This window comes from Sciurus carolinensis, chromosome 12 (assembly GCF_902686445.1).
Source record: "Sciurus carolinensis chromosome 12, mSciCar1.2, whole genome shotgun sequence".
Taxonomy (NCBI): domain Eukaryota; kingdom Metazoa; phylum Chordata; class Mammalia; order Rodentia; family Sciuridae; genus Sciurus; species Sciurus carolinensis.
The window spans coordinates 33,481,680-33,493,908 of NC_062224.1; the positions used below are offsets into that span (position 1 = coordinate 33,481,680).

At 37.9% G+C, this 12,229-nt stretch overlaps 1 pseudogene; it reads left to right on the top strand.

The window, feature by feature from the left end:
* The first annotated feature begins 1,543 nt into the window (after window positions 1-1,543).
* LOC124962241 (transmembrane protein 41B-like) lies at window positions 1,544-11,877 on the top strand (annotated as a pseudogene).
* Window positions 11,878-12,229: the final 352 nt, after the last annotated feature.

The window sequence follows — 12,229 nt, forward strand, 5'->3', positions numbered from 1 at the left end:
AAAGAAAAAATAGTTCCAGAATAAAGATGACCAAGGGACAAGTCAATAAATTTCATAAACTGAGGTTTTCTTTCACTAAAAGTGACATTATTGTTTCATTTAGTGAAATCTCAACAAAGTCTGTGGATTAGATAATACTATGGTATCAATGCTAATTTCTCAATTTTTAAAATTATATGGTATTTACATAAGGGAATACCTTTGCTTTTAGGAATTAGTGTTTTTTCTTAGAAACAAAGAGATATCTCCAATGTACTTAATTCAGTGGTTCATAAAAAATACATAGTAAGAGAGAAAGAGAAAATGATAAATGAAATGTATTAAAATATCATCATTTGGAAAATCTGAATGAAGTATATAAGGAAATCTTTGTAATATATTCTGTATGTCTAGTATTATTATATCCAAATAAGACTTAAAAGGAGGAAAAACTAATATTTAGCCATTTTTTTCATCTTCAGACATCAAAAATCACCCACTGACAAATAAGCACAAAAAATTAACATTTAGAAGTATATATCTAAGAGAGCATAATAGGATTGAATAAAATGTACAAAATGAAAACTTCACATTCTTAATAAAAGTCTGAAAATTAGAGAAGGCTGTATTTAAACTCTATTAAGCTTTCTAAATCTACCTTGAACCCAAAGTCAATTATAACCCTTTGGATAAGGGCTCTTGTCCCAAGTAGGTAGGATATTCACAACTAATACCTGCCGAAAGTTTTACCCAATAGGGTACTTGAGGTGTAGGATGATTACCCCACCCCACCACAATACCTCCAACAGATGCCTTTTCTAGAAAATCTTCCTCCTGGCCCAATAGCAAAGGCTTCTAGGTGGAAGATTAGCCCCACCCTTGCTGTCCACACACCAGCTCCAGCCAGGCCAGGACTAATGGACTTTGAATCACTCTTTGTAACAGGGGAAAAAAAAAAAAGACCTTATTCAGTGGGTAAACCTGTAGGAACAATAATTCTCTTAGCATTCTCCTTGGTAATATGACCCATCATTGGTGGTGGTCCTGATATACAGATAGTCTGACTCAAAATATGCCGGGCTCTTCTCTGAGATAAAGACCAAACAGAGCAACCAAGTAGCCTTACAGCTTCACCCAGGGTGGTACCAGCCCTATTAGCCTGACCTGCTCCACCCCATACTCTGTAGCCACGCAGACTGGCTTCACTTACTCTGATGGCACCATCTGATGACACAATGTGGTCTTGATTGCCTCAACCTTACCCCATGGCAAAACTACCCAGTCAGGTCTGTGAAGATTTCTCGGGACAGAACTTGAGAAAATGAGAGTCAACAGTAAAGAAATTTTTTCCAACAGAATCAATTATTAAAAATAAAAACAAACATGTAAGGGAAATTGGATGTCCTCTTCTCTAAATTCTTTCAAATGTCCCCATGTGCCTGTCATGGAGGTGCACACCTGTATTCTCAGCAGCTCGGGAAGCTGAGGCAGGAAGATCAAGAGTTTAAAGCAGGTTAAGGGGGTGCAGTACCACCCTCTTCTCTCCATTTCCATTGCAGTAGCCATGGCAAAAGGCAGAGTTGCTGAAAGATCACAGACTACAGCTCTCCAGACAACCCCACTGTGGGATGGGAACATGGGGACACAGGGCCCTGAGGCACCAGGTGGCAGAGACCACGTGAAGGAAAAAGCCTGGGCAGAAGCTGGGTCAGCAAGAATGTCACTCCTTATATTGCTGTCTATTTTCTTGTCTGCAGCATTTGTTGTTTTTGGTATATAAAAATTTTCCTCGGCTTAGTGAGTAAGTATACTCAGAGAGAACTGAAAATGTCTAGATATATGTGAGATGAAAGTGAATTAAAAGCTGAACTTACTTTAAGCAACATCTATCATGATGATTGTGTCTCAGTTCTCATGGCTGGTATCAAGTTCATATCAGCACTGTTATATAAATACTTGTTTTCAGGACTGGTATTATGGCTCAGTAGGAGCACTTGCCTAGCATGTGTGAGACACTGTGGATCTTCAGCACCACATAAAAATAAATAAAATAAAAGGTGTTGTGTATATCTACAATTAAAAAAAAAAACTTGTTTCCAAATTTGCCTCTTGATTGTCTATGTAAGGTTTTCCTAGCTTTGCTCTTCTAATAAGGCCTCATCTTTCCAATGGCTTCCAAAATTTTTAAAAAATATAACCTCAAAAGAAAAGACATTAATATCATGAACCTTCTCTCTCTCTCTCTCTCTCTCTCTCTCTCTCTCTCTCTGTCTCTCACACACACACAAACACACACACACACACACAAAATTGTGTGTGTGAGCACACATATATATTTTGGGGGTTGAGGGTACCAAGGATTAAAACTCTGGGGCATTCAATCACTGAGCCACATCCCCAGCCCTTTTAATTAATAAATAAATTAGTTAATTAAATTTTTGTTTATTTATTTATTTTTAACGTTTACATAGGGTAATGATGTTTATTTTTCCCTTCCCCCCAACCCTCCCACCCCTCTTTTCCCTCTATACAGTCCTTCTTTCCTTCATTCTTACCGCTCTGTTTAGCCTAACTCTAAACCTAACCCTAAACCTAATGCTAACCCCTCCCAACCCCCATTATATGTCCTCATCTGCTTATCAGCGAGATCATTCGTCCTTTAGTTTTTTGAGATTGGCTTATCTCACTTAGCATGATATTCTCCAATTTCGTCCATTTGCCTACAAATGCCATAATTTTATCATTCTTCACTGCGGAGTAATATTCCATTGTATATACACGCCACAGTTTCTTTATCCATTCATCAACTGAAGGGCATCTAGGTTGGTTCCACAATCTGGCTATGGTGAATTGAGCAGCTATGAACATTGATGTGGCTGTATCTCTGTAGTATGCTGATTTTAAGTCCTTTGGGTATAGGCCAAGGAGTGGGATAGCTGGGTCAAATGGTGTTTCCATTCCAAGCTTTCTGAGGAATCTCCACACTGCTTTCCAGAGTGGCTGCACTAATTTGCAACCCCACCAGCAATGTATGAGTGTTCCTTTTTCACCACATCCTTGCCAACACCTATTGTTGCTTGTGTTCTTGATAATCGCCATTCTAATTGGGGTGAGATGAAATCTTAGGGTAGTTTTGATTTGCATTTCCCTTATTACTAGGGATGTTGAACATTTTTTCATATATCTGGTGATTACTTGTACATCTTCTTCTGTGAAGTGTCTGTTCATTTCCTTAGCCCATTTGTTGATTGGATTATTTGTATTCTTCGTGTAGAGTTTTTTGAGTTCTTTATAGATTCTGGAAATTAGCGCTCTATCTGAGGTATGGTTGGCAAAAATATTCTCCCACTCTGTAGGCTCTCTCTTCACATTTCTGATAGTTTCCTTTGCTGAGAGAAAGCTTTTTAGTTTGAATCTATCCCAGTTGTTGATTCTTGCTTTTATTTCTTGTGCTATGGGAGTCCTGTTAAGGAAGTCTGATCCTAAACCAACAAGTTGAAGATTTGGACCTACTTTTTCTTCTATAAGATGCAGGGTCTTTGGTCTGATTCCGAGGTCCTTGATCCATTTTGAGTTGAGTTTTGTGTAGGGTGAGAGATAGGGGTTTAGCTTCATTCTATTGCATATGGTTTTCCAGTTTTCCCAGCACCATTTGTTGAAGAGGCTATCTTTCCTCCATTGCATATTTTTGGCCCCTTAGTCTAGTATGAGAAAATTGTATTTATTTGGGTTTGTGTCCATGTCCTCTATTCTGTACCATTGATCTACCTGTCTATTTTGGTACCAATACCATGCCGTTTTGTTACTATTGCTTTGTAGTAGAGTTGAAGATCTGGTATTGCAATACCCTCTGCTTCGCACTTGCTACTGAGGATTGCTTTAGCTATTCTAGGTTTTTTATTCTTCCAGATGAATTTCATAATTGCTTGCTCTATTTCTGCAAGGTACATCATTGGGATTTTAATTGGAATTGCATTGAATCTGTATAGCACTTTAGGTAGTATAGCCATTTTGACAATATTAATTCTGCCTATCCAGGAACATGGGAGATCTTTCCATCTTCTAAGGTTTTCTTTAATTTCTTTCTTTAGTGTTCTGTAGTTCTCATTGTAGAGATCTTTCACCTCTTTTGTGAGATTGATTCCCAAGTATTTTATTTTTTTCGATGCTATTGTGAATGGGGTAGTTTTCCTAATTTCTCTTTCTGAAGATTCATCACTTATGTATAAAAATGCATTGGATTTATGAGCATTGATCTTGTAACCTGCTACTTTACTGAATTCACTTATGAGTTCTAAAAGTTTTCTGGTGGAATTTCCAGGTTCCTCTAAATATATAATCATGTCATCAGTGAACAGGGATAGTTTGAGTTCTTCTTTTCCTATTCGTATCCCTTTAATTTCTTTGGTTTGTCTGATTGCTCTGGCTAGAGTCTCAAGGACGATGTTGAATAGAAGCGGTGAAAGAGGGCATCCCTGCCTTGTTCCAGTTTTTAAGGGGAACGCTTTCAGTTTTTCACCATTTAGAATGATATTAGCCATGGGCTTAGTGTAGATTGCCTTTATAATGTTTAGGTATGTTCCCACTACCCCAATTTTTTCTAGTGTTTTGAGCATGAAGGGATGCTGTATTTTATCGAATGCTTTTTCTGCATCTATTGAAATAATCATGTGATTCTTAACTTTAAGTCTGTTGATATGGTGAATGACATTTATTGATTTCCGAATGTTGAACCAACCTTGCATCCCTGGGATAAAACCCACTTGATCGTGGTGCACTATCTTTTTAATATATATTTGTATGCGATTTGCTAAAATTTTGTTGAGAATTTTTGCATCGATGTTCATTAAGGATATTGGTCTGAAATTTTCTTTCCTCCATGTGTCTCTGTCTGGTTTAGGTATCAGGGTGATATTGGCTTCATAGAATGAGTTTGGGAGGGTTCCCTCCTCTTCTATTTCATGGAATAGTTTGAGGAGTATTGGAATGAGCTCTTCTTTAAATGTTTTGTAGAACTCGGCTGAGAACCCATCTGGTCCTCGACTTTTCTTTGTTGGTAGGCTTTTGATGACCTCTTCTATTTCATTGCTTGAAATTGGTTTATTTAAATTGTGTATGTCCTCCTTGTTCAGTTTAGGTAATTCATATGTCTCTAGAAATTTGATGATGTCTTCGAGGTTTTCTTTTTTGTTGGAGTATAGATTTTCGAAATAGCTTCTAATTATGTTTTGTATTTCACTCGTGTCTGTTGTGATGTTTCCTTGTTCATTCCAAATTTTAGTAATTTGAGTTTTCTCCCTCTTTCTCTTTGTTAGTGTGGCTAAGGGTTTATCAATTTTATTTATTTTATCAAGAACCAACTATTTATTTTGTTAATTTTTCCAATTGTTTCTTTTGTTTCGATTTCGTTGATTTCAGCTCTGATTTTAACTATTTCCTGTCTTCTACTACTTTTGGTATTGGTTTGCTCTTCTTTTTCTAGCACTTTGAGCTGTAGTGTTAAGTCATTTATTTGTTGATTTCTACTTTTTTTGAATGCACCCCATGAAATAAATCTTCCTCTAAGTACTGCTTTCATAGTGTCCCAGAGATTTTGATATGATGTGTCTTTGTTCTCGTTTACTTCTAAGAATTTTTTTATTTCCCTCCTGATGTCTTCTGTTATCCATTCATCATATAATAGTGTGTTATTTAATCTCCAGGTATTGGAGAAGTTTCTGTTTTTTATTCTGTCATTTATTTCTAATTTCAATCCATTATGATCTGATAGAGTACAAGGTAGTATCTCTATCTTCTTGTATTTGCTAACAGTAGCTCTGTGGCATAAAATACGGTCTATTTTAGAGAAGGATCCATGTGCTGCTGAGAAGAAAGTGTATTCGTTCTTTGTTGGATGGTATATTCTATATATGTCTGTTAAGTCTAAATTGTTGATTGTGTTGTTGAGATCTATAGTTTCTTTATTCAATTTTTGTTTGGACGATCTATCCAGTGGTGAGAGAGGTGTGTTAAAATCGCCTAGTATTGTGTCGTGGTCTATTTGATTTCTGGAATTGAGAAGGATTTGTTTGACGTACGTGGATGAGCCAATGTTCGGGGCATAGATATTTATGATTATTATGTCTTGCTGATTTATGCTTCCCTTAAGCAGCATGTAATGTCCTTCTTTATCCCTTCTGACTAGTTTTGGTTTGAAGTCCACATTCTGAGATGAGGATGGATACTCCAGCTTTTTTGCTGTGTCCGTGTGCATGGTATGTTTTTCCCCATCCTTTCACCTTTAGTCTATGGGTGTCTCTTTCTATGAGGTGAGTCTCTTGCAGGCAGCATATTGTTGGATTTTTCTTTTTAATCCAATCTGCCAGTCTGTGTCTTTTGATTGATGAATTCAGGCCATTAACATTCAGGGTTTTTATTGTGATATAATTTGTATTCCAAGTCAATTGACTCATATTTGTTTTTGACATGATTTTGTTTCTCCTTTATTTGGCTATTCCTTTAGGCTAGTTCCTCCTGTTGCTGATTAGCATCGTTGTTTTTCATCTCTTCCTCATGGAATATTTTGCTGAGAATGTTCTGTAATGCTGGCTTTCTTTTTGTAAATTCCTTTAGCTTTTGTTTATCATGGAAGGATCTTATTTCATCGTCAAATTTGAAGGTAAGTTTTGCTGGGTATAAGATTCTTGGTTGGCATCCATTTTCTTTCAGGGCTTGGTATATGTTGTTCCAGGCCCTTCTGGCTTTTAGGGTCTGGATTGAAAAATCTGCTCATATTCTTATTGGTTTCCCTCTGAATGTAATTTGATTCTTTTCTCTCGCGGCCTTTAAAATTCTGTCTTTATTTTGTATGTTAGGTATTTTCATAATAATGTGCCTTGGTGTGGGTCTGTTGTAATTTTGTATGTTTGGAGTTCTATAAGCCTCTTGTACTTGGTTTTCCATTTCTTTCTTCAGATTTGGGAAATTTTCTGTTATTATTTCATTGAATAGATTGTTCATTCCTTTGGTTTGTTTCTCTAAGCCTTCCTCAATCCCAATAATTCTTAAATTTGGCCTTTTCATGATATCCCATAATTCTTCTAGATTCTGTTCATGATTTCTTACCATCTTTTCTGTTTGGCCAACTTTGCTTTCAAGATTAAATAATTTCTCTTCAATGTCTGAGGTTCTGTCTTCCAGGTGTTCTATCCTATTGGTTATGCTTTCTATGGAGTTTTTAACTTGGTTTATTGTTTCCTTCATTTCAAGGATTTCAGTTTGTTTTTTTTTTTTTTTTCAGTATCTCTAACTCTTTATTAAAATGATCTCTTGTGTCCCGTATTTGGTCTTTTAACTGTTGATTGGTGCGATCATGTAGTGCCTGCATTTGCTCTTTCATTTCCTCCTTCAATGCCTGCATTTGCTCTTTCATCTCCTCATTAGCTTCCCTGATCGTTTTAATTACGTACATTCTGAACTCCCTTTCTGACATTTCTTCTGCTGTGCTGTCATTGGGTTTTATTGATGTAGTATCTAGGTTTGTTTGGGACATTTTCTTCCCTTGTTTTCTCATATTGGTCAGTTGTCAGTGGGACCCTGAGATATTGCAGTTTTCCGCTATTGGCTTAAAGTGTCCCGGTAGATTTCCAGTGTATCACCTCCCAGCCTTCAGTAGCCTGATGTCTTGGAGGAATCTGATAAAGCATCACATCCAAAGAAAACTGCCCCTAGGCCCCTACTGGTTCCATGATTTGGAACTGGCTCTGTGCTGAAATGCTCTCACTGTGGGCCTGCACCGTGCAGCTGGCCGTGTGGGAGGAGCCCACTGCCGGAGTGTGGAAGGCTACCTTGGGAAGACTCTAGCTGCCCTGCCTGGCTCCAATAAGCCACCTCTATCTGGGCCTGCCACCCAGGTCGAGCTTTACCCACTGGGCAGACTCACCCATGGCTCTATTTCAGTCGGAGTCTCTCAATGCCTCCCCTTCTTAACTCCTGGGTTCTGGAGCGACTGGGGGTGCAGTCTCCCTCTAGGCCGCCATCTTGGATGGCCCCATGAAGAGAGCCTACAGCCAGAGTGGGCAGAGCTGCCTGAAGAGGTCTGTGGCTGCCCTGCCCTGATCCCAGAGGCTGCTTGCGGATCGAGGCTCTCCGTTGGTTTGGGGACTCGTGGCTGGTTCTATGTAGAAAGTCTCTCACTGGGTGGTCAGCTCCGAGAAACTAGCCTTGAACGGCACCTCCCACCGCAGGGGTCCAGACTACTTGGGGAAGTCTCTGGCTGCCCTATCTGGTCCCTGAATCTGCTTGCGTGCCGGAGTACGCTGCGATGCGCTGGCTCCGGGACTCGGAGCTTGTTCTGGTCAGAAAGGCTCTCACTAGCGAGCCAGTTCCGTTCCAAGAACCTGGAGAAGCTGGCTGTGTGGGCGGGTCCCACCGCCAGAGTGCGCAGGGCTGCCTGTGGTTGACTCTAGCTGCCCTGCCCGGCTCCGATAAGCCACCTCTATCTGGGCCTGCCACCCGGGGCCTCGCTTTACCCAGTGGGCAGACTCACCCATGGCTCTATTTCAGTCCGAGTCTCTCAATGCCTCCCCTTCTTAACTCCTGGGTTCTGGAGCGACAGCTAGTTAATTAATTTTAAATTTTGAGACAGGGTCTCTCTAAGTTGCTTTAGGCCTTAAGTTGCTGAGGCTGACCTCAAACTGGCAATTCTCCTACTTCTGCCTCCTGAGATTCTGGGATTATAGGCATGTGCCCCTGTATCTGGCTACAATTGCAAATAATTAAAATTAATTAGGACTGAGGATATAGCTCAGTGACAGAGTACATGTTTAGCATGAGCAAGACCCTGGTTTCAATCCCTAGAATGGAAAAAACAGCAAATAACAACAATGAAGTTTCATGAAATTGATGGTGTTTCTAGTATTTTCTATTTGTTTCGTTTGTTTAGTGTTACTGACCAAGTAAATTTATTTTTATAGTTCATCCTAGATATGGACATGGTTTGAATAAAATGGGTTTTTTTCTTTTTTCCTATCCCTGTTTTCTCCCTTTGTACTCTTCCTTGCTTTCAGTTTTTGTCTGCTTTTATTCATCCATTTCCTTTTTACCATATCTCTTGTCTTCTAGCTTTTTCCCTCTGTTTTATGGAAATCATCTAGCCTGGATAGATAACTTTTTACAATGAAGTTGATCTTGTAAAAGATTATATCTAGTACACATTCATAATTCCTTAGCAAAAATCTTGGTAAAATGTTTTTCAGAATTTAGAAATTTTCCACTTTGGAAGGATAACACATAATATGTGAGCCTCCAGTAGAATCTAGAGTAGCATCTCATAATACAGTATATTAATATCTATGCAATAAAGCCCACATAATAACACTAAACATTATAAAAGACTATGACTAACTTTACTAACAAATTTTTGCTGACAAATTAAATTTTTGCTGACAAATTAAAACTAAGAAATTTTAGTTTTCAGAATCATTTTTATCTTAGGAAAGACCTGAAACCTATTTTAGGAGGTCAAAATATCCCAGGGCTATTTTACCACCCTAATACCACCCTGGCATAATCATAGATTATATAAAGAATTATAAAAATATGTTTAGACTTTAACCAAGGCCAGCCTGAAATGGTAGTAGATATCTGTGAAATGGGGTTTCAAGGCATCAGAAAGTTTATGTGGCCTCTAAGTTCCTTTTATTCACAGTCTGTCCCCATCCCACCTCCAACTAGGGAAGAACACAGGGCCTTGTGCATGCTAGACAGATGTTATACCACCTAGCTACATTCCCACTTCCTTATTCACAGTTATTTATGCTTTAAATTTTTATTTTTTTTAAATTTTTACAGACTACATTTTGATTCATTGTATCCAAATGGGGTACATCATTTTGTTTCTATGGTTGTACACTATGTAGGTTCATACCATTTGTGTAATCATACTTGTACATAGTGTAATGATGTCTGTCTCATTCCACCATTTTCATACCCCTCCCTCATTTCCCTATATGTAGTCTAAAGTTCCTCCATTCTTCTCTTAGCCCCTAACCCCATTATATCATCATCCACTTGAAATTTTATAGTTAAACTTAATAATTTTTATTATTATTATATATTCATTTATTTTCTGTGGTAATGGAATTGAACTAAGGAACTTACACATGCTTGGCAAGGACTCTACCACTGAACTACATTCCTAGCTCTAGTATTTTATTTTCCTACTTCAGCATCAATGCTTTTAGGATGGTGGCAAGTTATGTTGCTAAGTTAACATTACCATGATTTAATTTTATATCCTTTCTACTTTTGTTTATCAAGGAGTAGGAAATAGAATTGATTGAAAGAGGGAAAGAACAGACTCCAAATTAAGGCTGTCTTTGTTCCCATTCTTCTCTAAGAATAACATATTACTTGTATAAAGTAATGTACTATTACAAAGCTATTACATATGTGCATATGAGCATGCCCATGCAGGCATACTCAGAATCTTTTTATTTATTCATTTTGGTACTGGGAATTGAACCCAGAGATACTTGACCATTGAGCCACATCCCCAGCTCCCCACCCCTGGTCCTTTTTTATATTTTATTTAGAGGCAGGGTGTCCCTGAGTTACTTAGGGTCTTGCTGAGTTGCTAAGGCTGACTTTGAACTTTGATCCTCCTGCCTCAGCCTCCTGATCTGCTGGAATTACAGGCTGGTGCTACCACGTTGGGAACCAGGTATTTTTAGAGGATTTAATAAAGCAGCATTCAGCTGGGCATGGTGGCGTACTCCTGTAGTTCTTGCCACTCAGGATGCTGAGAGGGGAAAGATCACTTGGCTCCACATTTTGGGACCAACTGGAAACAAAAGTGAGAACCTGGCTCAGCAGTTAGTAAATAAAATTAAAAAGTAGCACTCTATCATTGTTCTACAGATTGCACAAATACATATTGAACATAAGGATGAACCTGGGTTTGTAGCTTGTACCACAACTTGAGAAACTTAGGCAAGAAGATTATGAGTTTGAGAGCAGCCTGGGCAACTTAGCAAGACCCTCTCTCAAAAGAAAAGGGCTGAGAATGTAGAGTGTTCCTGGGTTTAATCTCCAGTACCAACAACAACAATAACAACAATGAAAAGCAACCAAGTCACAAAGATGATTATTTGAGGCTTTTACAAGTAAGAAATCCAAACAAGGCACCAAATTTAAAGTAAAATTAATAGAAAAGGAAAAGTGTTTTAACTTTTTTCCTGAACTATGAACTGGGATATTTCAGAAAAGTGTGAATGGTAAATTTGTTGAAAGCTTTACTTAATTTCCATTTTGAATGATTACTGATTTCAGATTATCAAGAGGATTAACCAAAATGATGTTAAATATGTTTTTAATATGGTAACATCAGTGGTTCATTTTTTAATGGTAAACTTAAATTTTAAGCCAATTATTGGAGGTAATGTTTTTAACCTTAAGTTTGGGTCATCCTAGACTGTCATATGTAGATTATATCTTGAGAGAAATTTAAAAACAATTAATTTACAGATTCCTGAACATGAAAAAATTGTTAATTTGGCTTTAACAAAGATCAGGGCATCAGATCATCTTGGCTAAAACTCTGTTTTAATCTTAACTTCAATTTTTTTTTTTTAATGTGCAGGGGATTTGAACCTAAGGCCTTGTGCTTGCAAGCCAAGCACTCTACCAACTGAGCTATATCCCCCGCCCTTAACTTCAATTTTATGATGGCAAAATTCGATTTAAAATTTTTCACTTTAATTTTATTTCTTCAGAGAAGAAAGAGTGAATATGAAGGTTCCCAGAGATATGGATGATGCCAAGGCTTTAGGAAAAGTTTTATCCAAATATAAGGACACCTTTTATGTACAAGTTCTTGTAGCTTATTTTCCTACATATATTTTGTATCCTTTAAACTGAAAAATGCTTTTTAGCTTTGTTCAAGAAAAGGTTTAAAAGACCTGCCATTTACTTATCTGTAATCATAAATTGTTTTTCCTCATAAAAATTGTTAATGCAGTGTTATAATACTAACTAAAATATATGAAAATGGGGGGAAAAAAAGAGTTTAAAGCAAGTTTCAGCAACTTAGAAAGGCAACCTGAGAACTCCTGAACTTGTGGCTGGCATGTGAAGTGAGGGCAGTCTCCTTGGGGACTACACCTGTGGAGCTCATGCTAACTCCAGGTGGTTAGCATCAGCAGTGCATTAGAGTGCTGCAACATGCACACTCAGAACCTGAAATGGTCCCTTTAAGAAGACAATCTTTTAC